General features: G+C 45.2%; 1 protein-coding gene across 6 annotated transcripts in view; it reads left to right on the forward strand.

Annotated features, from left to right (window-relative positions):
• The first annotated feature begins 2,008 nt into the window (after positions 1-2,008).
• Positions 2,009-22,618, forward strand: part of STARD13 (StAR related lipid transfer domain containing 13) — a 308,854-nt gene continuing 288,244 nt past the window's right edge. For 3 of the 6 annotated variants that reach the window (XM_074567737.1, XM_074567755.1, XM_074567772.1), the window contains exons 1-2: positions 2,009-2,167; positions 3,559-3,613. The gene's annotated coding sequence lies outside the window, so the exon portion shown is untranslated. Of the gene's footprint in view, positions 2,168-3,474; positions 3,614-22,618 lie in introns of those variants that run through there. The other 3 variants (XM_074567747.1, XM_074567781.1, XM_074567764.1) reach the window with 2 other exon arrangements.

A 22,618-nucleotide genomic window follows, 5' to 3' on the forward strand; every position in this document is an offset into this window, starting at 1 on the left:
ATCACTGACCCAGCTGCCTGCTCCTAAATCACTGCCTGCGACTGGTGCTTCAGGCAGGGCTGAAGCTCCTCCTGGGTTCTGGATTTCAGCTGCAGAGACCCCACTGCTCTGGCAATGGTACAGATGGGGTTCCCAGGTACTGCTGAAGGTCTCGTCTGGAGGCTGCAACCATACAACTGTTCACACACATGTTGACCTGCACATCCAGGTCTCTTCATGCAAGTCGATGAATTTACCCGAGATAATGAATTATAACTGACATGAAGTATGTATAAGTGAAGTAACAGGCGATAGGACAAGAGGAAATGGCCTCAAGTTGCGCCAGGGGAGGTTTAGATTGGATATTAGGAAAAAATTTTACACTGAAAGGGTTATCAAGCATTGGAACAGGCTGCCCAGGGAAGTGGTTGAGGCACCATCCCTGGAGGTATTTAAAAGACGGGTAGACGTAGTGCTTAGAGATATGGTTTAGTGACAGTTTTTGTCAGAGTTAGGTTGATGGTTGGATTAGATGATCTGAAAGGTCCCTTCCAACCTAGGCAAATCTATGATTCCATGATTCTGTATGTTAGTGTGTTTGACAAAAGGGGATGCAAAAGTTTGCAATGCCAGGGTTCCAATAAAACTCTAGTCATCCAAAGGAATGTGAAAAACAAAAGGAAACAAGTATGAAGTTTAGAGCTGGTCAGCTCAAATACAAATTTGCCTTAAACTGTCCTTAATATGCCTTTATTTTCATCCAGCTATTGCCCTTCTTTAAAGAAAAGAGAGTTAAACTTCCCTCTGCTGTCTTTTAGAAACAAACAAAATCTGCAAACTCTACAGGAAAGAGCAGCAAAAACAGAGGGGTTGGAGGAACTGATTAATGGGGAAAAAAATACATAGAGCTTGGTGAAGTGGTGGCGCACAGGCGATGTGATAAGTCTACAAATATTTGCAGGCTGTAAATACCGAGGACAGGAATTCAGTATGACACAGTCAGGGATAATCAGGACTAAAAGGAGAGGAAAAAAAATAATATATATACGCTGGGAGCTGAGGAAAAAGGCTTGCCAGTGAGATGCAGTAGACCTGGGAATTAATAGATGGCACCCAGGGAGCCGCGCCGTGTTGGTAAGTAAATAGGCTGAGAGAGATGACAGGACTGGTCGTCTTGAACTGCTGTGGTAAGGTGACTTGTTAAATCTCGGCCACTAATGCGTATATGCTTAGCTCTCAAGAGCTGGGTTGGCTGTGTGTTTAACGCAGGCTGGCAGGGTGAGTTTCCCAAGCCCAAAGTGAATTTGGGCTGGCTGTGCCACCCCCTTGGTGACTAAGACTGGGACCGACAGGCGGAAGGTTGAGGCCGGTCTCAGGTGTGCCAGGACTCGCAGTCCCGCTTGTCACTGCTGGGTGGGTGTGAGGCGGGATGGGACAGAACTGTCCCTTTTGGAGGTTTCACCTCGTGTAGGACCAAAAAAGGAACGGTGAAGCCAGACCCTTTTAAAGCTTACAGAAAGCCAGTGAGGATGTCGGGGTAACAGAGCTGCGGTCTGATCCCCTGGCCATACAGGGAAGGTTTCTGGTGGGGTTCCTCTGCATCGCCCCGGCAAGGTCTCAAACTCAGCAGAAATACCCATTTTACAGGGCTCAACATTTTTTCCTTGGCATCTCCCTCCAAAGTGCTGCTGGATGGCGCATCTTCCGCAGCAGCAAAAGGGGGTGAAGCTTTGTCCCACTGTGCTGCGGGCGCAGCCCCAGGGAGCCCCAGCTCCGAACCCCTGCCCTGCCCTGGGCGCGGGATAAGGATGGGGATCAGGATCGGGCAGGAAAACCTCTGGCCAGCCTTGCCCCGGCCGCTCCCAGCTCGGAAACCTCTGAACAAAATGTTCCCGAGCTGGGAACTGGAAACAAGTTTGCTCCTTGTTGCGGAGCTGAAAAAGACCTTACACACCCCAAAGACCGTCCCTTTCGCTCCTCCCCACCCCGCCGGCGGCCGATAAAAGAAATTACTTCCACTACAGCTCTTGGCTCTTACTAACGGAGAGTTATTTCCTGCTTGGGGCACGCTGGCCTCAGCCTCTGGAAATGGGAAATTCCACCCTGAAATCGGCGGGAACTTATTTCACTGACCGAAGTCCGTCCTGTCTCAGTGTCTTTCTGCAGGAATTTTTCCTCTGAGAAACCGGTGGGTTCTGGGGGTGGAAAAAGGAGCTTTGTCGAAGTTTTTTAACCAGCCTGATTATATCTGGCGTAGGAAAAGCCTCTAGTGAATTACTAATTTACTAAGATAGAATGCAGAGGCAAAATTAATTTAATTAAACCAGCAAGTTATTCACAGAAAGGAGCTGGTATTTTTTATTACAGCCAGTCCACTCTAACCTGCACCCTGCCTGCAAAAGTAAGGCTGTTTGATCAAATAAGGCTGCTACTCTGGATTAATAAAGCCAGCACTGAGATTATGGGAGGTGCGAGATGGGAAGGCCTTTAGGTCCCGAACTTCAGCTGGAAAAAGGCACGGCGTTTTACACTGGTGTGTTTACTGGTTTCCCTTCCCAGCATGTTGTGGCTTGCAGGTAGGCTCCCAGGAGTGAAAACAAATCTCCAGATGTTAGCTCATCGCACTCACGCATGTATGGTCTGATTTTTGCCTTTGTGCACTGCGTTACTGCTGCACTTTCAACCCGCACTAATGCACAGGGGTTTTTCTCACCCTGCGCGAGGACTGAGCACCAGCGAGCCAGGAAGCTGTGGGTCTGTGTCTCTAAGCACAGCTTCTAAGCAGTTCTCATCTAAATGTCATCGGGTTAAACGGATGTAAGGAGAAAGGGACCTCTCTGATGGACGGGCACAGAGCAAAGCTGGGCGCGGGGAGCCTGCAGCGGCGGAGGCAGAGGAGGAGCAGGAGCCCGGGGGCAGCCGGCCTTGCAGCAAGGGCAGAAAGCAAGTTTTTGGGGAGAGGGAGGGAAACCCAGGCGAGGGTGACCCACTGGGTCCAGAGCACTGACACCCCCCCTGTGACGAGGGGCGGGCCATGCCCAGGGCTTTTCCACAAGTGCAGCTTTGCAGGGATGAGTTTTGGAATAAAAAGCTGTAAGCGGGGTTGGAGGAGCAATTTGGAGAAAAAGTGAAGCAGCATTTAATACAATGGTAAATGAGATTATTTGTATTAAAGCTGTAAAGAATAAGGCCCAAAGGAGCAAGGCACAGGCTGTGGTGTCCTTAACGGTGACCAGTGGCCCTGAGGTGGTCTGCGACAGGCTCTGCCTTTGCTCCCAGGGACAAGGCGGTTCTCCCCCACCAGCCCTCCACTTCTCCCCGGGGAGCCGGGGGACGGCAGCCCCTGCTGGGGCACCCCCAGCCCCGCGTTTCGCTGTCACCCGCGTCCGTCTGGCAGCCGGGTCCCACGGAGCATCTGCTGCCCGTGACGGCTTTCCACATGTGCTCCCAGGGTCTCCCGATTGGTGTGCTCCGCAGAAGGGGCCGGGCCTCCAAGTCCACTCCGGTGGCTCTGACAGATGATATTTTCATGCAAGAAAACAAAACCAGGATATCTGATGGACTGCATTATCTTTCCAGACAGCTTGGAGCTACAGCTGCAAAGTCAGAAGTTTTGTGCTTAGACTTCAAAACTGTGAGTGGAATTTAAACAGCAGTTTTAAACGCCTACTTTTTTTTTCCTTCTCTTTTTTTTTTTTTTTTTTTTTGGTGTACAACTTTGCATGAAGTGTATATATCTGCATAATAACTTTTCATTATCAAGCAAGCTGTTGCGAATTCTCCTAAGATGAAATAATTACTGCTTTGGAAAACTTCACAGAGCGTTAGCTGCGTTTGCGGCCGCACTAATAAATGTGTGCTGAGGAGAAGGAGGATGCTCTTTTCAGTGAATGCAATTAGTCTAGCTGGAAATGGTTTCAAATTATCTGTTCCACTGGAAAATGTGTTTGAGCAGGACTAGTTGTGCTGAGGGAGAATCTCCTGGGAGTTATCAGCAAATGTCAGGCTGGTCTGTGTGTCTTTGTCACGGGCGTCACTTGATGTTTGCTTGTGTATGGAGAGGGATTAGGTTAAAACCTGCTGTTACCATTATGTGGCACTGCGCTCGCTAGATGAAAAATCTGTTGGTACCAGGTGTTAGCAAGCTGTCCAATTAATGATGACTGTGGGAAATTAGTTTAAGAGAATATCGTCCACTCTGATTACAGATTTATAGAAATAATTTGAACAGATATATAGCGCAGGAGGATCATTCTTGGAGCCGAAACAATAATAACCTGCTCTTTCTTGCATGTGTTTGAATAGGAATAATGGAATGGTTTTCTGTTGGGAGAGCTCTAGGGGCTGATACCCAGGTCAGGAGCCCAAACCTGAGCAGGCAGTTTGTGACTCCAGCCTTGTGATATTTTCACTTTCCTATGGGAACTCTCCAGGACAGTCTAGGATGACCTCTGTCATCCTAGGATATTATGTTATATACAATCTTGAGTGAAAACAGCTACGCTGGAAGTTTTCTGGATTCACTTAGACGTTAGTAAAAGCTGAGATACATCCTCTTAAAAAAAAAAAGTTGCTTCAAATCCTGAGTGGATTGTTCCACAGCTCTCTCCAGCTACTCAAAACAATCCAACACCCTTCCCAATTTAATGTATCTTTTCCTTAGAAAGCAAGCAACTTCATGTTTCTGTGCCTTGGCAAGTGCATTGCATCAGTTTACGCTTTTATATTCTGTGGGACCCAGGTGAAATCCAAAGGTGATACGAAAAGAAAAATCAGTGGCATGTTATTGCTAACTAGGTATGGCAGGAAACCCATCCCCGGGGGATCCACCACCGCACGTTCTCCATCTGGGCTCCTCCAGATCACACAGCAACACAAAGAGCATCCAGATGAGGTGTGGGCATACAAGTGCATTTCTGCTGAATTAGTCAGAGCACATAACATGGGATGTATACCAACTTCCAACAACTGGCGATGAGGCAATTCAGTCCATTGCCTGGTACAAAGTAAATGTCATTATTTCTTTAACAAATGAAGTGCTAAAGTAAATCTATACCATTTTGCTACTCAAAAATCATTGGTTGCAGAGGTTTTGCACTGGCATCTCTAAAGTCAGAGTTACAGTATCATCAAGTCATGGCCTGAGTGAACTTATTGGAAATAATCCAGTGATGATAAATTTCCCTTTTCTCTATCTTTTGCTGGTCACTACAGCAAGGGACACCCTGAATTTGTTCAGCAGGCCAAAACGCAGTGTTTTTTCCAAACCTGAATTTGGCACTGGCAGAAAAATGCTCCCACAGAGAAAATCATTAAACTCAACATATTTCAGCCAGAGAGGCCTTCTTAATGGATGGGGAGGAAATCCTAAATGGAAGATGTCTTAACCCAGACTGTTAATAAATGGCTAATGAATTAGTGTTCTGTGTTGAACAAATCACAGTATTTTTGTTTCAATAATGTTAAAATCAATAAATTTTCTTTTCATTTTCTGAAATAGAAAATTAGGGATAGAAGAAAAATCTAGGCACCTACAGAAATGCTTTTCAGTATCCTATCCTTTAAATGCTGATAAAGTCCTTAAACTAAAGGGCCTCTGTATTCTGTATAATGTAAAATGTTTCCTCTTCATATGACATAGTCTGGTTCTTCTTGTTCCCTTAATTTGGCCGTCTTTTCTCTATTAGATATTGCTACCTAGATAGAATGGGCCAGATTCTCAGCCAGGCAAGCGTGAATAAAGAATAACTTCACTGAAGTCAATGACATGACCCTGGAGTCGTTCTAGTGTGACTGGAGTTGGAATGTGGCTCCATACATGTAGCTGGCATCCCTGCCAGGCTGGGCGAGGAGGTAAACCAAGAGCTACTGCAGTTGGGCATGTTGCTAGCAGGAGGATGGCTGTGGCCCTGCCAGCTTCCACGTGTGCTTTCACCTGCAGCTTCTTCCAAAAGAAAAGATTAAACAGCACAATCTCACTTCTTTTCCACCGACTTCAGATGCGTCTCTCCAAACTATGCATGGTGTTGCAGAAAGGTGCTAAGTCCAACTACTTATAGAATCATAGAATCATAGAGTCTTCACGGTTGGAAAGGACCTTTGAGATCATCAAGTTCAACTGTACATACTTGCCATCATACTTTGTCCAACCCTTTGACATATACCTCAAGCAATAAAGTGCATGTGTACTCTATTTTCTTTCCTCCTGCTCAGAAAGATTTTAGGTTTTCATTGATAATTTTTAGGTTTACGTTGTTCTTTACTGGTGATGTTGTTTTAGGAAGCTTGGCTTCTTGCTGTGAAAGTACCACTCTCTGTGATACTCCTGGAGGCTGCTTCCCCGCTCCTAGAGCAAGTTCTCTTTCTGCCTCTGTTTTGTGATGATAACCACACTGTTCCCATGGCCACCTACCCGGGAAAATAATTCCCTAGTCTTTGTCGTGGAGAGACTAATGGGATTATTTTGTACTATAGGTGGGGCTTCCTTATGACCACTTTGATTTCCCTGCTCTGCATGCTAGGATAGCCAGAGCTGCTGCCCTAAAGAGAGGAGAGGTTTTGTGTGGCTATCTGCAGACTCTGTCCTGTCTCCTGAAATTCATCCCAAAGGCATAAATTGGCCGCTTTTCAGATGGGAGAGCCAGCTCATACTGCCATTGCTGGTCAGAAATGGCTGGTTTATAACTCTCTTGCTGCAGCTAAAGAACTGAATTCTGTGATGTTTTTACCAATAGCAATTCATCTCTGCTAGTTGGAAATGCCAAAGCTACAAAAGGACTTAAGGGGAGGACTCTGCGTAGGGCCTGGGGTGAGGCTGGTTTCCTGGTTACTCTGAACGGGAAACAAAAACAGAGTATGTTCAGATTTTAAGGAGTTCATTACAAGTGCTACCTGCTGTGTGGATTTCTAGGGACACTCAAGTCTCTAAACATCCCGCGTCACTGAGAAAAAAGCACCAACGAAGCCAACAGGCAGGGGAGCGCCTGTTCTTCTTTGGCGCTTCACGAGTTCCTAGAATGAAGAGTGCTCATATCTACCACTGAAGTGGGGATTAGATGGAGCCCAGGCTCCACTGAACCTCAGCTAAAATAGTTTCTTTTGAAGTACTTTTTATCATTACTCAGATATTTTGGTGCTATGTAGGCATGTTGTCAACAACGGCACTCCATTCGTCCAAAATACTAAATTCTGTCTGTATGGGCACAAGGTTTACCTGTAACACAAAATGTTCATAAGATGTATGCAGCCTAATCACAAAACTTTTATAGAGATTTATGATGTCTTATCAAAACTTTAAAGTTTTATAAAATCTTATCTTTTATAAATATTTATCATTCTGTTACATCTGCTGCTGCTGACAAGAATGTATTACAGGCTGTTATTTTGGAATAAGTTGGAAAGTAGAAAAATCTGCCTGATGTTTTTATTTTTAAATTGAATATTCTGCTTCCGCGTATGCATTTGTGAGACGGGGGAATTTCTCGTGTAGTTGGGCAATATGGGTTATGACAGGGATCGAGCAGAAGAAGAGAAGCAGTGGCCTAGTGTGTACAAAAGAGCCCCCAAATTTAAGGAGGTTTGTGGACATAAGAGATAACACCTTGTCTGCAACACTGCTAATATCACTGTTTTTTCAGGCCTGAGAAGTATCACACTGTAATCTGACAAAATCTTTGTGAAATTGTGGCCTTTGAGTCACCTGAGAGAAGCTGTCCAGAAGCAATGTGTGAAAGGATGGGAGTTACAGGGCAAGGGAAAGCACTGAAAAAACAGACTTGCGCTCGTACGACACAAACGCTTCTTGAAGCTGAAAAGGAGAAAGCACAAAAGCTGGCAAGGGGAAAGATGAGGGTGTGAGTAAGAGTCATGTACCTCTGATGTTGTTTTTTACCCTTTGTGCTATGTGTTTCATGCCTTAGGGTGAATGAATAATACTCTGTTTTGAAGACAAATTAAGTTAACTTAATTAATGCATAACACATTGTTTTGAAGACAAATTAAATTACCTTAATTAAATTGCTGGTTGTGGGTTCTCAGAAAAAGAGGTGCATTCGTGTGCCAAAGGCGGGCGCATCGTTTGGGTTCACGCTGTTGGAAGGGGGATGTGTGGGGCAGGAGGGAGGTGCACTGCTCAGCAACCCAGACCACGAGCTCGCCGGCTCTGTCCAGAAAAATTAGAGTGATCCTAAACACAGTCACTCCCAAAACCTTTACAACCACAGCTGGATTTTTCAACATTTAGATGCCAGCTGTTTCAGTGCCATTGCATTATGTCCTGAAATCACAGCAGTGTAAAGGTCACATCTGGCCATCACAAAAAAACCCCTACCTTTTTCAACAGTATACAGAACTAGCAAGTCATACAGTTAAAGATATGTCTCTCCCTCTATGAATAAAGGGCTAAAAGCCCTTTCCCTAGCATATTATTGCAGTGATACAAATGGAGGAATTAAGTACATTTTAAACAGGGGGCATTTAAAGACATAAGTTGTGGGCAAACCAGTGGGACTGAGTCTAATATTTCAGAGTTTAGCCAAAGAAAAAAAAGTCTGAAAATAATTCTAGAAATTACCTGTCATTGTCTCAAGCTGAAGCTTTAAAAATTCCAATCTGTATCTTTATACCTTGATACATATCTTTATACATTTATATCTTTACACCTACCTTCATGTCTTCATACCTATCTTTATTAACCAGCAGAATTTAGGCCCACTTAATTAAAAAACTGATTCTTGGAAACAAATGTGGATATACCTTTTGTGCAAGGTAGGATTCTAGCCTTGATGTTAACCAAGCAAATGCATCGCAAAAGAAAATCCAGGTAACAGAAATGGAAAATAATTAAAGGCAACATAAACATTCATGATTTTTAAGCACCTTGTGAAGTTTTTTAAGGGTGGCTGGAGCAGAGTCCAGTTTTAGGTTGAGCAGCATTGCAAATCCACTAAACCTAATGGGAACAGAAATACCATATAATTAAGGTGCCCTCAAACACTTTGTAAACTCTTCAGAGAGCTCCCTCCTGTGTAATTTCTGCCTTTGAAGCATTCTGCACCGAACCGCAGCAACAGCAACCGCAGGCAGCTCAGGCTGGGGAGGAAAGATAAGGATACTCTGCCCCTTGTTGTATCAAGAGAGCAATATTGGGAAGGAGGAATGTGACTATATTGGCTGGAATTTGGCGGGGGTTAAAATTTAAAACGTTGCAAAACGCCATGAGAGCTGTGATGCCGATATCAGTATCAGCATAGTCCAACGTGCCTGAACATAAGCGTCAGTGTTGAGGGTGCTTGTGCTGTTAGTATTTCATCATTTTAATTGCAATAATACCTAGAGGTTAAGCGCCACTGTGCCAGCTGCACATAGTCCGTGGGAGTACACCTACACGCTGTGTCTGCACTCCACAGGTTCTGCTCGACTCACAAGAAAATGCCTACGACCTCAGCTTTGAGGTGCTTTAAGCAACCCTGCGGGGCTGGGGGGCAGAGGTAGGTTATAACCCTGCCCGCTCTCGGTGCTAAATCTGAGGCCTCACTTGGACACCACGTTTTCCAAAGGCCTTTCCACAATATCCCCTGAGGGAAGAAAAAATTTTCCTCTCTCTGTCGGGAATATGTGGGTGTGAATCCCTGTGGGCTCGGGAGCGACAGCACCACGTCCACAGCAAGTGCCCTCACCCCCGTGAGCGTCGGGCAGGCTACAGCTACTACCACATCCACTGCTCCATCCCATGCCACCCCTGATTTGAGTGGGAGGGATCCCAGGGGATGCTCCAGCGCTCCTTCCTGAAGCAGCTTCTTAGGCATGGTGGAAGAGCTCTGGGTTGTCCCTCGGGCACTGTTGCGCTCAGCTACTCCATCACCCCTCCAAGAAACTCAGGCACCAAACTTCAACACCTTAAATTAGGCTGCTAGGACGCCTCAGGTGGGCATCCAAGTCAGGCATGCTAAAACTCACCCAGAATTTCCAAGCAAGTAAGTAAAAATAACATTCCTTCTCGTGTTTTTGGCTCTTGCTGTCTCCATCCCACCATGGATTAAACAAACGTACAGATGTTTGCAGAAGGGGATGCCAAAGGGTGGGATGTTTTCTGTAGATCATTTGCACACACAACTCACGTGTAGTCAGGAGCGGTGACTTCAGATGCTGCCAGCTTGGCTGCCCAGTGGTGAAGCAGAGAGGAGCGTGCCTCTCCCGGGCCCTCAGTACAATTTTTTGCAGCATTGCAGTGAGCAGTCTGTAAGGGATCTATCAACTCTTCTTTGGTGCTCTTCACTGGGGTACAAAGACCTTGGGATGTATGCACTGTCCCTTTTTAAAATTTTGAAGTCGACTTCCATTTACCTTCCCCCCCAAGCCTTAAATTGCCCAGAATTCTAAGAAACATCTCCATGGAACTAAGATGCTTCTCCATACCCTTTGCAAATGTAAATTAACTGATCTTGCAGGAGTAATTGACAGAAAAGTAATTTCCCTTTATCATGACAAACAGTATTGCAGTATGAGAGTAATGACTACAATTTAAGCAGCTATGAATTGTGCATTAGGGAGCTCTAGGCCTGAATATTGCTCACAATGAAATTTAAATTGCATTTTTTCTGCATCTGGCTCTTTATAAATAACACTGCAGTTACGACCACAATAGTAATTTTTGTCACCAATTTCTTATTGTCACTGACAGTGGAAATAAAAGATCTAGCTAGCTGATGGTCAGTGCAGTAAATGGAGGTTAAAATACTCTTTATTACACTCAAACTTCACCAGAAATGGGAACAAACCAAAATCCTAGATCCAAACACAGGATGAAGTAAGTGTAAGTGCCTTGAAAACCTAAGCAAACATTTAGCAGCAGGATCTTTTTTGATGGCTGGTAATAAAAAAAACCAAAACAACAAAACAAGAAAAAAAGGATACAAGGCTCCTTCAACTTTGTCATATAAATTGTGATTTTGATACAAATTTCTGGCTTGGTCCTAACTCTCAACCTACCTGGTAACCGTATTTAGATGCAGAAGAATAAGTAGTTTAATATATGTTGTAGTAGCCTCCAAAACCTGCTGGATTCTGCACGCCCAAGTACTTGCACAGGGGTGCCGTAAGCGCTACAGCTTTCAGTCCTTTGTAGTGTGCTCCCTGCTTGCATCCGTGGTGCAACAACCCCCTCTGACCATGCATCCCGCTCGCACGCTGCTGAAATCCTTTCTTCACAGTTAGCTTGTGACACTGACCTTCCTGTGAATAAAGGATAACTGAGGGACAGTTCCATTCGTGGTTTTGGTATGACTGGTTTTACAACCGATCAGGGTGATCGAGTTCACCAGCACCCCTCTCTTGACCCGTGGCATGATCCTCCTGGAGGGCTGGAGCTCAGGGTCTGGCACCCATTCTTTACCGGTGTTTTACCAGGGGATTTTATGTGTGGATATGAAATCTGTGAGGCCATTTCTTAACGACGACAGAGCAAGTTAAGCTGTCCGTGCAGCTGTAGTCACAGCCATCTGCACGCTGTGTTTTATAGGTGGGGTGAGCATGGGCTGTCCTTTACCCCATGGACCATGGTGGTAGAGGCAGCCACATCTGTAGCAGGAGCGTGCTGGTCTTCAGCTCTCTTCTTCCAGCCCAGGTGCTGTACACATGTACCCAGAAACTCTCTGCTTCTTGGAAATGCTTTGTCTGAGAAATGCAGCACTGCCCAAATGGTAGGAGAGGAATGCAATAACTTGTTTTCTTTATATATATTTTAAATATATTTTATTGCTCTACAGTTGAGCCATTGCCCTCTAACTTCTCACTGATTTTACAACAGGGTTGAGTCCTCAAGAGAGGGCTTCAAAGAGCAAAAAGAGCGTGTTGAGGCAGGGGGTGGGTTTGGTAAAGAAGGCATACGAGGTGACATCAAGAAATGCAAAGCAAAGCAGACATGGGCATTGCTGTATGATTTGTATTGGCTCGACTAAATGGAAATGAGCATCTATTACGTTTTTATAAACCAGGTAAAAATAATCATAGGTAGAGATAAACTAGCTTCAGCGTAAACACAAGCTCTGCGGCATGATCCTCTGTGATAATGGGATAATTTACTGATGTAAAGAACTTTTTTTCTGCAGTCTGTGAACTAGCTAACATAGCTGTGTATGCAAGATATAAAAAAATACCCTGGTTTTCTAATGGCCCTCACAGGGAATGACTAAAGGATCTAAAAGATCCACGGAAAAAAAGACAGGCTGAAATAGCAACAAAGAGGCAAATGAATTACTTTGTGCATGCAGGACTCTTCTGTAGTTTTTTATTTTGCAAGCATCCCTAACAGTTTTTGTTTCTTTGACCCTTTCTTACCACTTTGCAACTTTAGAGAGGTACAGATGTAACAACTGCCTAATGCCTGTGAAGGAGCAAAGGACATAAACAGCCTAAAGATGAAGATCTTGGGGTGTTGGTGGATGAGAAGCTCAACATGACCAAGTAATGTGCACTTACAGCCCAGAAGGCAGGCCAACTGTATCCTGGGCTGCATCAAAAGAAGTGTGGCCAGCAGGTCAAGCGAGGTGATTCTGCCCCTCTGCTCTGGTGAGACCCCACCTGGAGTCCTGTGTCCAGCTCTGGAGTCCTCAGCACAGGAAAGACATGGAGCTGTTGAAGTGGGTCCAGAGAAAGGTCACAAAAATGGTTAGAGGGCTGGACCACCTCTCCTATGAAGACAGGCTGAGAGAGTTGGGGTTGTTCAGCCTGGCGAAGAAAAGGCTCCAGGGAGACCTTATAGCAGCCTTCCAGTACCTGAAGGGGGCCTGCAGAGAAGATGGGGAGGAGCTCTTTATCAGGGGGTGTAGTGATAGGACAAGGGATAACGGTTTTAAGGTGAAAGAGGGGAGATTTAGATTAGATATTAGGAATAAATTCTTTACTGTGAGTGTGGTGAGGCACTGGAACAGGTTGCCCAGGGAAGCTGTGGATGCCCCATCCCTGGAAGTGTTCAAGGCCAGGCTGGATGGGGCTCTGAGCAGCCTGGTCTATTGGGAGGTGTCCCTGCCCATGGCAGGGCGTTGGAACTAGATGGTCTTTAAGGTCCCTTCCAACCCAAACCATTCTGTGATTCTATGATCCCTATCCTGACAAAAAAGCCTAAGATCATGATTAATGGAAGATATAGTTTGATGTGACAGCTGCTGAGAATTTACCTTGAAAAAATATCCAATCTGAAAACATACACCTTGAAAGTGGTTGAAATTGAAAGCCACTACAGTAGAGCAAATTGGAAACCTTTTAATAGTGGCTAAAATATTTTCTCTTTAACTGAGACCTGCATATTACCTTCAGTCTGAGAATAAATATTTTGAGTCAAGAATTTTTTGATAGAAATCTATAATTACCTTTGCAATATTGCTGGTATCCATCTACTTAGCAAAGACTCTGATTTTATTAGCTATTTAATCATCTGAAATACTCTATTAACAAATGCTCAGGGAGAACAATGTCTCTGTCAGATTCTGCAGCGGTGAGGTTGTGTATTTAATAACCTGTTATATTTCAGACCCTGTAAAAATTAGTCACTGAAACCTTTATTCTTTTAATCAATCCCCAGATTACAGATATGGCCAAACCAAATCTTTCTTTGAAGCTAGCTTCACAGCGTTTTCAACCTGACCTAAGATTTAGATCACCTCAAAGTCTCTGTCAGCAATCTGAGTTCCTCCAAAATGTTTAAAAAGTTGTAATTTTAAGGTCACGTCCTTGCGTGTGTGGCAGCTGATGGGGACTCTGCCCTGACCTCAGTCGGAGCAGGGATGGGGAACTCCTGCTGTGCCTCTGAGTGTGCTGCAGAGCTGCGGCACCCATGCATGATCTGGCCAGCAATCATATCCGATGATGAACCTCCAAACTGCCAAGAAAATGATGGAAATAAGGCCGCTCCTGTCAGTGGGGATGCAGCTCTGATGTAAACGGCAATGATTGACTCACAGTCCCTCCCTGCTTTTCTCCATGAGGTTGCCTGCTGGAGGCAGCCTCAAGCAACATGACTGTGACCTGGGGGAATATTATTCTCCATGCACTGGCCACCTCCACGTCTTTCCTCCAGGAAACACTACGGGGACGGAACTGCAATGGGAAAGTCTCCAGAAGTTTGACAGGCCTTAGAAAGCATGCAAAAATATTAGATACCATGTGCCTGATTCTCCTGGTAGAGCTGCACCCATAAATAAATCCCACACATCGTCTTTTCTGCACAGGAGGTGTCTCTGGCCAAGTCAGTCACGGAGGCCAGCCTTTGCTAACTATGTTATTTGGCTAACAGCACAAGGGCTGAGTCAGTGTCAACAGGTGGTAGAGCCAAGACAGCCAAGAAAAGCCTTCTGAGGAGCCCGAGCCTTGTAGGCCAGCTCAGTAAAGAAAGAAACACCGTGATTCAGAACAGGGAGGGTAAATAATGCTGATCTTCATTTAAAATAGTAAACTATACATTGGGATAATTAAATAACCTAGTATCTTGTTTATTCCTTTGCCACTGCCATTCTCTCCCTTGCATTCCTGTGCCATGAGTTCAGCCCGTATCATCTCTCCCCGTTGTTGATCCCAGATTAAGCTAGCAGAAAGGCACGGAGTACGAGGGAAAATGCTGCTTTTCACAGACTGGAAACCAAGACCGCTTAGTGGGTTTCCCAAGCGTTAGGACTCCAGGGACAAGAGATTTGGCTTAAGGTTGGTTGGGAAGGTTCTGCAGCTGCCTGGAGGTGGGAAAACAAAACATTGTTTTTATTTTTACGGGGTTAATAAGAGATCAGGGTGGGTCTCTACAGCTGCAAAGACAAAGGGCAAATGGAGGTCAAGGCTATTACGCTGATTCAACAGATGTCTCCTAGCCTTCTTGGAGATGATGGTAATGAAAGTAAATAGTCCCTAGCCCTGCTCATAGTGAAGACTTCCTATTTTAGGAGGACTTTTCTTTGCAGTACAGTGACTGCTCTGACAGTCAGACGGCTTCACAGCCCCACCTTGCTCCAAACTTGGTGATGAGATGAGATGAGATGAGATGAGATGAGATGAGATGAGATGAGATGAGATGAGATGAGATGATGAGATGGCAACAAAAAAACAACAGGTAAGAGCAGAAAGTAGAAAGAAGAACTAGAAACAGAAGTCCACATTCACCTAACCAGTGTCAGATGAGCACAAGCTGAAGCGCAGCACAACAGAAGTAGCTCTAGGAGAGATTTTGAAGATGAGTTTACTATGTTAACTACATTAAAAATTAAAAGTTAACTACATTTAAAGCTTTTAACTGTATTAAAAGCTATGTTTAAATTTTGGTAGGTTAACTTTACCTGTGAATGGAAGAAAAGCAAGAAAGGCAGATGACAGACTGGAAGTTGAATCTACTGCTGTTAACTGGGCAAAGTGAGGAACAGTCAGCCTCATAAACTGTAAGATTTGATAGAAAATGTGAGCTCAAAGGGAAGGACCTTACAGGGCGGACCACAAGTCTGTGTCTGTGGGGATGACAAGTTGATCTTCTGAAAACAAGATGCAAAGAGCTTTCTTTTGTATGGATTTAAATGAGGTAGTTCAGAGGGTGTCTGAACGTTGCAATGAGGATGGGATGCTGGCCTAACATTACCAGGATCTGGCCTTCATAGAGCAAGATACAAGTCATGCTAGAGAGAGGACCCTGTTGATGATGTGTCATGGGCTGTTGTTACGTGGGCATTGTCCCAGCAGCAGTAAAATGAAGAACAAGAATGTCCACACAATGTTTAAGTGGTACTGCATCTAATGTTAAGCATGTAAGTAGCCCACTTGCATCATACCGAAGGGCAGTCCAGATTATTTGGATTACTTTCTTTAGGAATACTGATCTGCCTTTTGCCTTCAGGTAGTGTCCAGGTTTCCCAAGCCTGCTTCCTGCACATTCTCAAAACTTCTGCTATCTATCCAACCTTCCAGTTGCTTGAACATTTTTATTCCTTTTCTTCCTCTGGATCTTTTTCTGTGCTGGCCTTTCCCAGTGCCTAATGCATGTGTTATCATCTTGACTATGGCATATTCTTTGAATTCAAATTCTTCTTTAAAGCACTTCACTGCTGGGTAGCTCTCCAGGGAAAACTGCCTCTTGTGCTGTTGCCTGTTTCATTTATCCCAAAGAACATCCTCACCCAGGTTCGAGCACATCTGTTTCACATCTCCTTTATTTGATGTCACTTCTCAGCCCTTCCCACTTTTCTCCTTCGTGCTCCGTTGTTTTAATTCTCTGTGTTCATCTGATTTATGCTACCAGCTCTGCCAAAGCTATTTGGCCCAATTCTCATCCTAATTATGGAGATTTACTCCACAAAAATGGAGTAAGAGGAGTTATTCTGGTGTTGCTGATACACCAGGATCTGAATATGGGACTGATTCTTTCTTTCAGTAGCCTGCATGATTTTGGCAATATAATTGGATAATAACCTGCTTTCATTTAGAGTACTCAATACCAAATTTAAAATTTGTAGAAGATGAATTCTGAAAAAAAACCTTCTTATTGTAACTGTCTGTATAACAAACGATGTTGTCTGGCAAACAGGTGCTGCCAGTGGTGCTTTCCAGTCATAACTGGGAATAAGATGGTATTCCTTGTTGTGTAAGCCATCAAACCAACATGACAGCCGGGATAGCCTCCAGAGGCCTACAGCAGGGAAGACTTTAAAAACTAAATTTCTTTTGAATCATTTAAAAATATTTTGAAACTTCTAATCTCAGGAATAAGGAGGAGACTGCTCATTGTTACATGGAAGATACGAAGCTACAGAGAAGAATAGTGTAAATCCTTCAGTTCATCAAGAACAAAATATTTTTCCATTAAATACAGCTTGAACCTGCCCTAGTGCTTCTTTTTCATCTGCTATTCAGCTCACCAAAGCTACATTTTCTCAAAGCGTCACACTTTGGCTGAAGACACAGAGTGGCTTCTTGCCAGATATAATGACTTAAAGGTATTTGTATGCTTACTTGAATTGCTTTGAGTGGACATAACTGCTGGGTTTTGTACCATCAGCTCCTTACATTCCTGCAGCGAACTCTTTCCTGTTACACTCCAGGTCTCCCAAACTCCTTGCCTCTACAGGTTAGGGGACACTGAAAAAATGTGTAACTCTAGAGTGTGATGACAGCTTTTGCAAAGCATGTCGTTGATCTGAGCAACGATGGGTCCTTCGGGGAATTTAGCCATGTGCCTGGAGGCTGCCCGGGAATACCTGCTGGGGAAGCAGTTCCCCGGCCAGAGATGCCTTGTGTAGGTCTGAGCTGACTCACAGGTGGCAGGGAGAGTCTCCAGGGCTGCTGAAATCCCCTGATGAGATACACACACAGCTTTCTTCCATGGGACAGAGGAGAAAAAGAGAACAGAGACGAATAAAGGTCTGTAGACCCCCATAAAAGGAGAAAGAGATGCTTTTGCTGAAGCTTGGTCACCTGCTTGGTGCATTCAGTGCAGGGTCGGGGACAGAGCAGCGCAGAAGCCATGGACAGGAAGCACCTGCCGACCATACGTGCACTTTTTCTTTCAGGCTGCACCCTGGTGACCACCATCACCTTCTGCTGTGATATGTGGCTCAATCCTTTTCCTGGCCACATCGCTGCTGTCAGGAGGTGGCGTCAGTGAAGGAAATCAGCTGTGAACTGACATGGGTATAACACTGACAGATCTTAAAAATATTTCAAAGCCATTCAGCATCTCCTATTTTCTGTGTGGATTCACTTCTTCTGGCCCTTCATGGTCTCCCTGACCTTGCCATGTGTCTGTGAGCTGCTGACACTTCAGCCATGAGTTATGACAGCAGTTATGGATCTGTGCAGTCCTGTTTTATGATGATGATTTATCATTTGTATTATAGTCATGCCTAGAGGCCTCAAGCAAGATCAGGGCCTCATCATACTAGTCACTGTATAAACATGCATTAGGAGACGGTCCTGCTCTGAAAAGATCACAAACAAAAGGTGGGAGGAGGAACAGAAGCCCAGAGATGTGAAATGCATTCCCCAAGGCAGCCCAAGGATAAGTATCAGGGCAGGGAGCAGCAGCGCTCGTGTCCCTCAGCTCCTGCCTGTGCTCCTGTCTGCTGCTCCTCCACCTCCTCCTTGCCAGGGGCTGTGCAGGGGGTGGCACGTTCCTGCTTTGCCATGCCTCTGCCTGTGGCCCAAAATCCGTCACAGCGTGCCAGGAGGCACATCGCTGCCTCGTCCGTGGGTGCTGCCCAAACACTGGTGCCCAGGCAGGTCAATGCTTCTGCTGCGCTTTCGAAATTATTTTCTTTCCATTGTTTTTTTTTCACCTCTGAGCTGACAGTCATTGCTACCAGCAGAGTTGTTGGTTATCGCCTCCAAGCTGAGACCGAATGGCTTCATGCCTTTTCCGAGCAAAATAAAACAGGTAACTTAAAATGATTGCCATGTTAGATATAGATGGAAGGCATTTTGGTGCACCAGTGAGACCCACAATGTCACAGCAAGCACAGAGACATACTATGGGACAGTTGCATCCCACCTCCACTTAATGGGGCTTGGATCTCAGTTCTGGCTATGCCTAAACACTACCCTTGCTTTGCCTTTGCGGCAGTTAGGGGATAACTGGAGGGCAATGTTTTTCCTCCTTTTGTAATTGTTATTGCACTCTGCATTATGACCAGAGCTGTTCTCTTTGTATAAAAATGCAGTTTCCAGAGCTTAATCTGAAAGCTGGGTGTGTGGACTAGCATCAGGCCCATGTTAATATGAATTATACATTGAACATCGCTTTGAAAATGTGTGAGCTAATTCTATACAGGAAAGAAAAAATGAGATGCAGACTTGGCCCGAAGATTTTCAAAGAGGAAGAAGCCAGACTGCACCTATGAAAATACTGGGTTATGCCCTTTATGAAAGCAGGGAAATAAAAATACTGAGAGAGCAGGTTTGCCTCTCGCTGCTGACAGGAGCACCAGTATGGCAGTCGAGAGCAGGCAGACACACTGAGATGACATCAGGGTGATGGGGAGGTAGTAAATCGAGGGGCCCTAGTGAGCTGCGAGGGCTTCCAGGAGACTCTCTGATGCTGGCTAGGCTCCAGGGCCTGCTCAAAGAAGCAGAAGATGCTGCTCCCGAAGAGCCTGGAAAGTGTGAGCTGGATGTAAGGGCAATGGAAAAGTTGGCAAGCCGGCAAGGCCGCTGTCGGAGCCATGCAGGGGGGCACCGTGCCCTTCAGCGAGCTTCTGAAACAAGGAGCTTGTTGGAGAATGGCACGACTGTTATCTCCAGGCAAATATTCGGGCTTCCTCTTGCAACATCTGAGCAGTCTTTTGGTGCTTTCATGACAGAAAGTGCTTACTCCAGCTAAAGCCAATTTATCCTTCATTAGCTTAATATTCACACTGCCAACTGTGGCAGACATTTTCTATCTATTCGATCTTCAGTGTAGTCCAAGAGCGCAGCAAAGACCTGAATCACAAATACATCCAGGAGTGTTTGCAAAACACAGGAATTCCTCTTTGCCACTCGGAGCTGGGGAGTGTCCGGACTTCCCAGCCCCACCTGCATCTTTCCCAGGCGTGATCCACCAGTTGTTCTGCGTTTGTTGGACTCTTCTCTCTTCATAACACAGTTCAGCTGATGCTCATTTCATCTGCATGCTGCTCTCACCGCATAACGCCACAAGGAGTGGAGACTCTCCCCACAAATGTGTTCAAAAGAGTTTATACCACTTCATTTTTTTACATGGATGCAAATAGCATCACAGGAAGCAATCTCTGCATCAAGTCCATTCTCCTGGCAAAGCATGAGCATCTGGTTCCTCATCCCCAGTAGGAGCTTTGCTGCTGCTTCTCGATTCAGAATTTTCCATTAATTCCCTGCTGCCATCCATCAACTCACGAGTTTGAAATTTTCTGCCTTTGCCTGAGTAAAGTTGTGGCTGTTGTTTTCTCCAGCTCCTCGAAAGAGGGCTGGTTCCTGAACCGATGTTTATTACTAGCACAAGCCTTTTTCTGATAACGAAAAACCAGTCACTGAATGTTTTCCATATTGTGTTGTCTACTTAACATCCTCATCCTTCTTTTTTCATTCCTTTTTTTTATTCCTTCTGTAAAACGGACACAAGGGGTAGTGCTGGCAGCCAAGCCGCCACCCCGTGCCTCAGCACAGATGTCACATGTGTTACATACTGCTTTTCACACTGACGGAGAGGCATCCTCAGCCCAAAATGAACCACCAAACAAGTCTGCTCTCTCCAAACAGACATTTTTATGCCTTGTCCATGTGAGCCAGCTATTGACAATCACAGCACTTAGGGCTGATTTTCTTTTCCCTTTGTCACCAGAGATGCGAGGGTGATCTAAGCTTCTTCAAGTGCTAAACACAGAGCAAGCAGCACACGCAATTTTATGGCACCAGTCTTTGCTACTTCCACTTCTCAGGGAGAAAAATCCATTTCTGACATGGCACGTGGTCTGTAAACCAGTTTAGCAACAGGTCCCTTTGGGAAACCTGGTGGAGCTGAGCTGCCTGTGGGGCTCCCCTTCAGTGCCTGGAGCTCAAACCCCCAGTCTGCCACAAGGTCACCCTCCTGGTCAGAGCAGGGGCTGTCCGTTTCCTTGAAAACCCATGGTAAATACAACACCACCAGCAGTGCAAAGAGGTTTGGGGGTCAAATCAGCATTGTTGACTTCCGTGGAGACATACCCAGCTTGGCTGCTGCAGTTCTCGTGGGCTCTCGTAGCATTTGCCAAACAACCCGACACTACAGCGTCAGCCAGCCGCGTCTTGCAGACAGGATCACAGGCGCATCCATTCACTGCTGCGGCGCTGTTTGTAGGAATAGATATTACACCTGTGAGGTGGAAATGTGTTATTAAAGCCATAAAGATAACAACATTGCTCCTAAGTGGACAAATTTAGTGCAGCGTCTATTACTGTTAAATGGCAAAATTACAGTTGTAACAATATGGAGATGTAAATGTAATTGTGTATAGCATTGTGTAATCATTAAAATCCATATAAATTTTGCGCACTCAAATTAAACACAAGCGACGACTGCTTGACACCTGAAACATTAGCATAATATTCAATGCCATATGGTTGGCATTTTCTGTTTCTTCTATCTGTCACTCTTCATTCTTGTCAGCTGCTCCTGAGAACTTGCCAGATAATATCTGCACCATTGCCAAAAATGTCTAACAGCTGGTGTGGTACTGGTTAAACACTCCATAATGTTTCAAACTTTAGTGCTCCCTGTCTATGCCTTAGAAAGCTGGTTTTGGAGCAGATGTTTAGCTTTGCTTTTAAATTAACTTCAGTCTGCTTTTGTGTCAGCGGTGTGTTTTTACGCTCCATCATGCTGCTGCCTTCTGTGAGATAAATGAGCTCAACAGAATCCTGCCTTTGACAGCCTTAGAACACACAAACTGGCATGATAAACTGTGTTAAAAATGCACTCGGCTGTCTGCTTTGGTACCTGACGTGGACTTGGGTGCTGGACTTGAGCTGCAAACTTACAGACTCAGTTGAACTGGTGATATCTTAAATTTCGCCATGTCCATGTCATCCTCCTTGTGGCACTGAGATGTGCATCTGCTTGATGCTCTTGGCACTGCTGGCCACCGGAGCCCCTCTGTGATTCAGAAATCGGCATGGAGGGACCTAAATGCCCAAATGAGGCCCTCCAGAGGGACTCAAACCATAACGTGGGCTTAAGACACAAGCGCTGCGTGGGCATGGTTTAGAGCTGTGTCCCCCCAGCCAGGGAGATGGCAGCAGGGTCCATACTGGTACCCAGGCGTGCAGCTGGAGTGCAACCCAGGGCCCTTAACCCACCTTCAGCTTGCAGGGTGTGAGGCCGCTGGTGGAGGACGTAGCAGAAGACACATTTCTGACTGTAAATACCCTTTAAAACAGTGCTGATGACTAAACTGGGAATTCTCTAACGTCTTCTGTATGGAAATCAGTGTGAACTCTGAACGTGCTGAAATCTATGTAGTTGGGTGATTTGCCTATTACGATTTATGATGAGCCAGGCACATGAACATCAATGAATTAAACAAACATCTAATTTCATAAACAATCTGATTTTATGGATAGCATATGCAGTTCCCTTGGGGCTGCGAGTTTAAAAGGCTGATTTATGCCTTTGGAAAAGAGGACTCCTTGCTTTTTCATTTTGAGCTTCTTTTCCTGGAAACAAGGAGTTGTCTTACCTTTTGCTCCTTCAGATTCACTTCCAAATGAAGTCACTACTCAATTAGAACACTGGGTTGAATTTTGAGTGCTTAGATGTTGCTATGGAGGGCATTTACTGAGAAGCTGCTAAGTCATCCTTCTGTCCCCAGATGACTTTGTAGGGACAAAAATGGGGAGTGAAGAGAGGAGACCTCTGCCCCTCCACAAGTGGGCCATTCCATCCTGCGAAGCTGCTTTTAGGTCAGGTAGACAATGACCTAATATGTGCCTTTTTTACACAGAGGCATTTTAATTTGGGCTACCTTTTGGCATATGACACCCTTTCTGAACCGCGACTCCCCTGTTTCGGCTGCCGTACAGGCACACAGCAAAAAGGTGACAGCTGCCTGAATAAGCTTCCCATCTTACAGGAGGCAAGAAACAGAGGTATGGACAGGCAAAGAGTGCAGGTAAATATATGGGTTCA

Source organism: Larus michahellis, chromosome 1 (genome assembly GCF_964199755.1).
Source record: "Larus michahellis chromosome 1, bLarMic1.1, whole genome shotgun sequence".
Lineage (NCBI taxonomy): Eukaryota > Metazoa > Chordata > Aves > Charadriiformes > Laridae > Larus > Larus michahellis.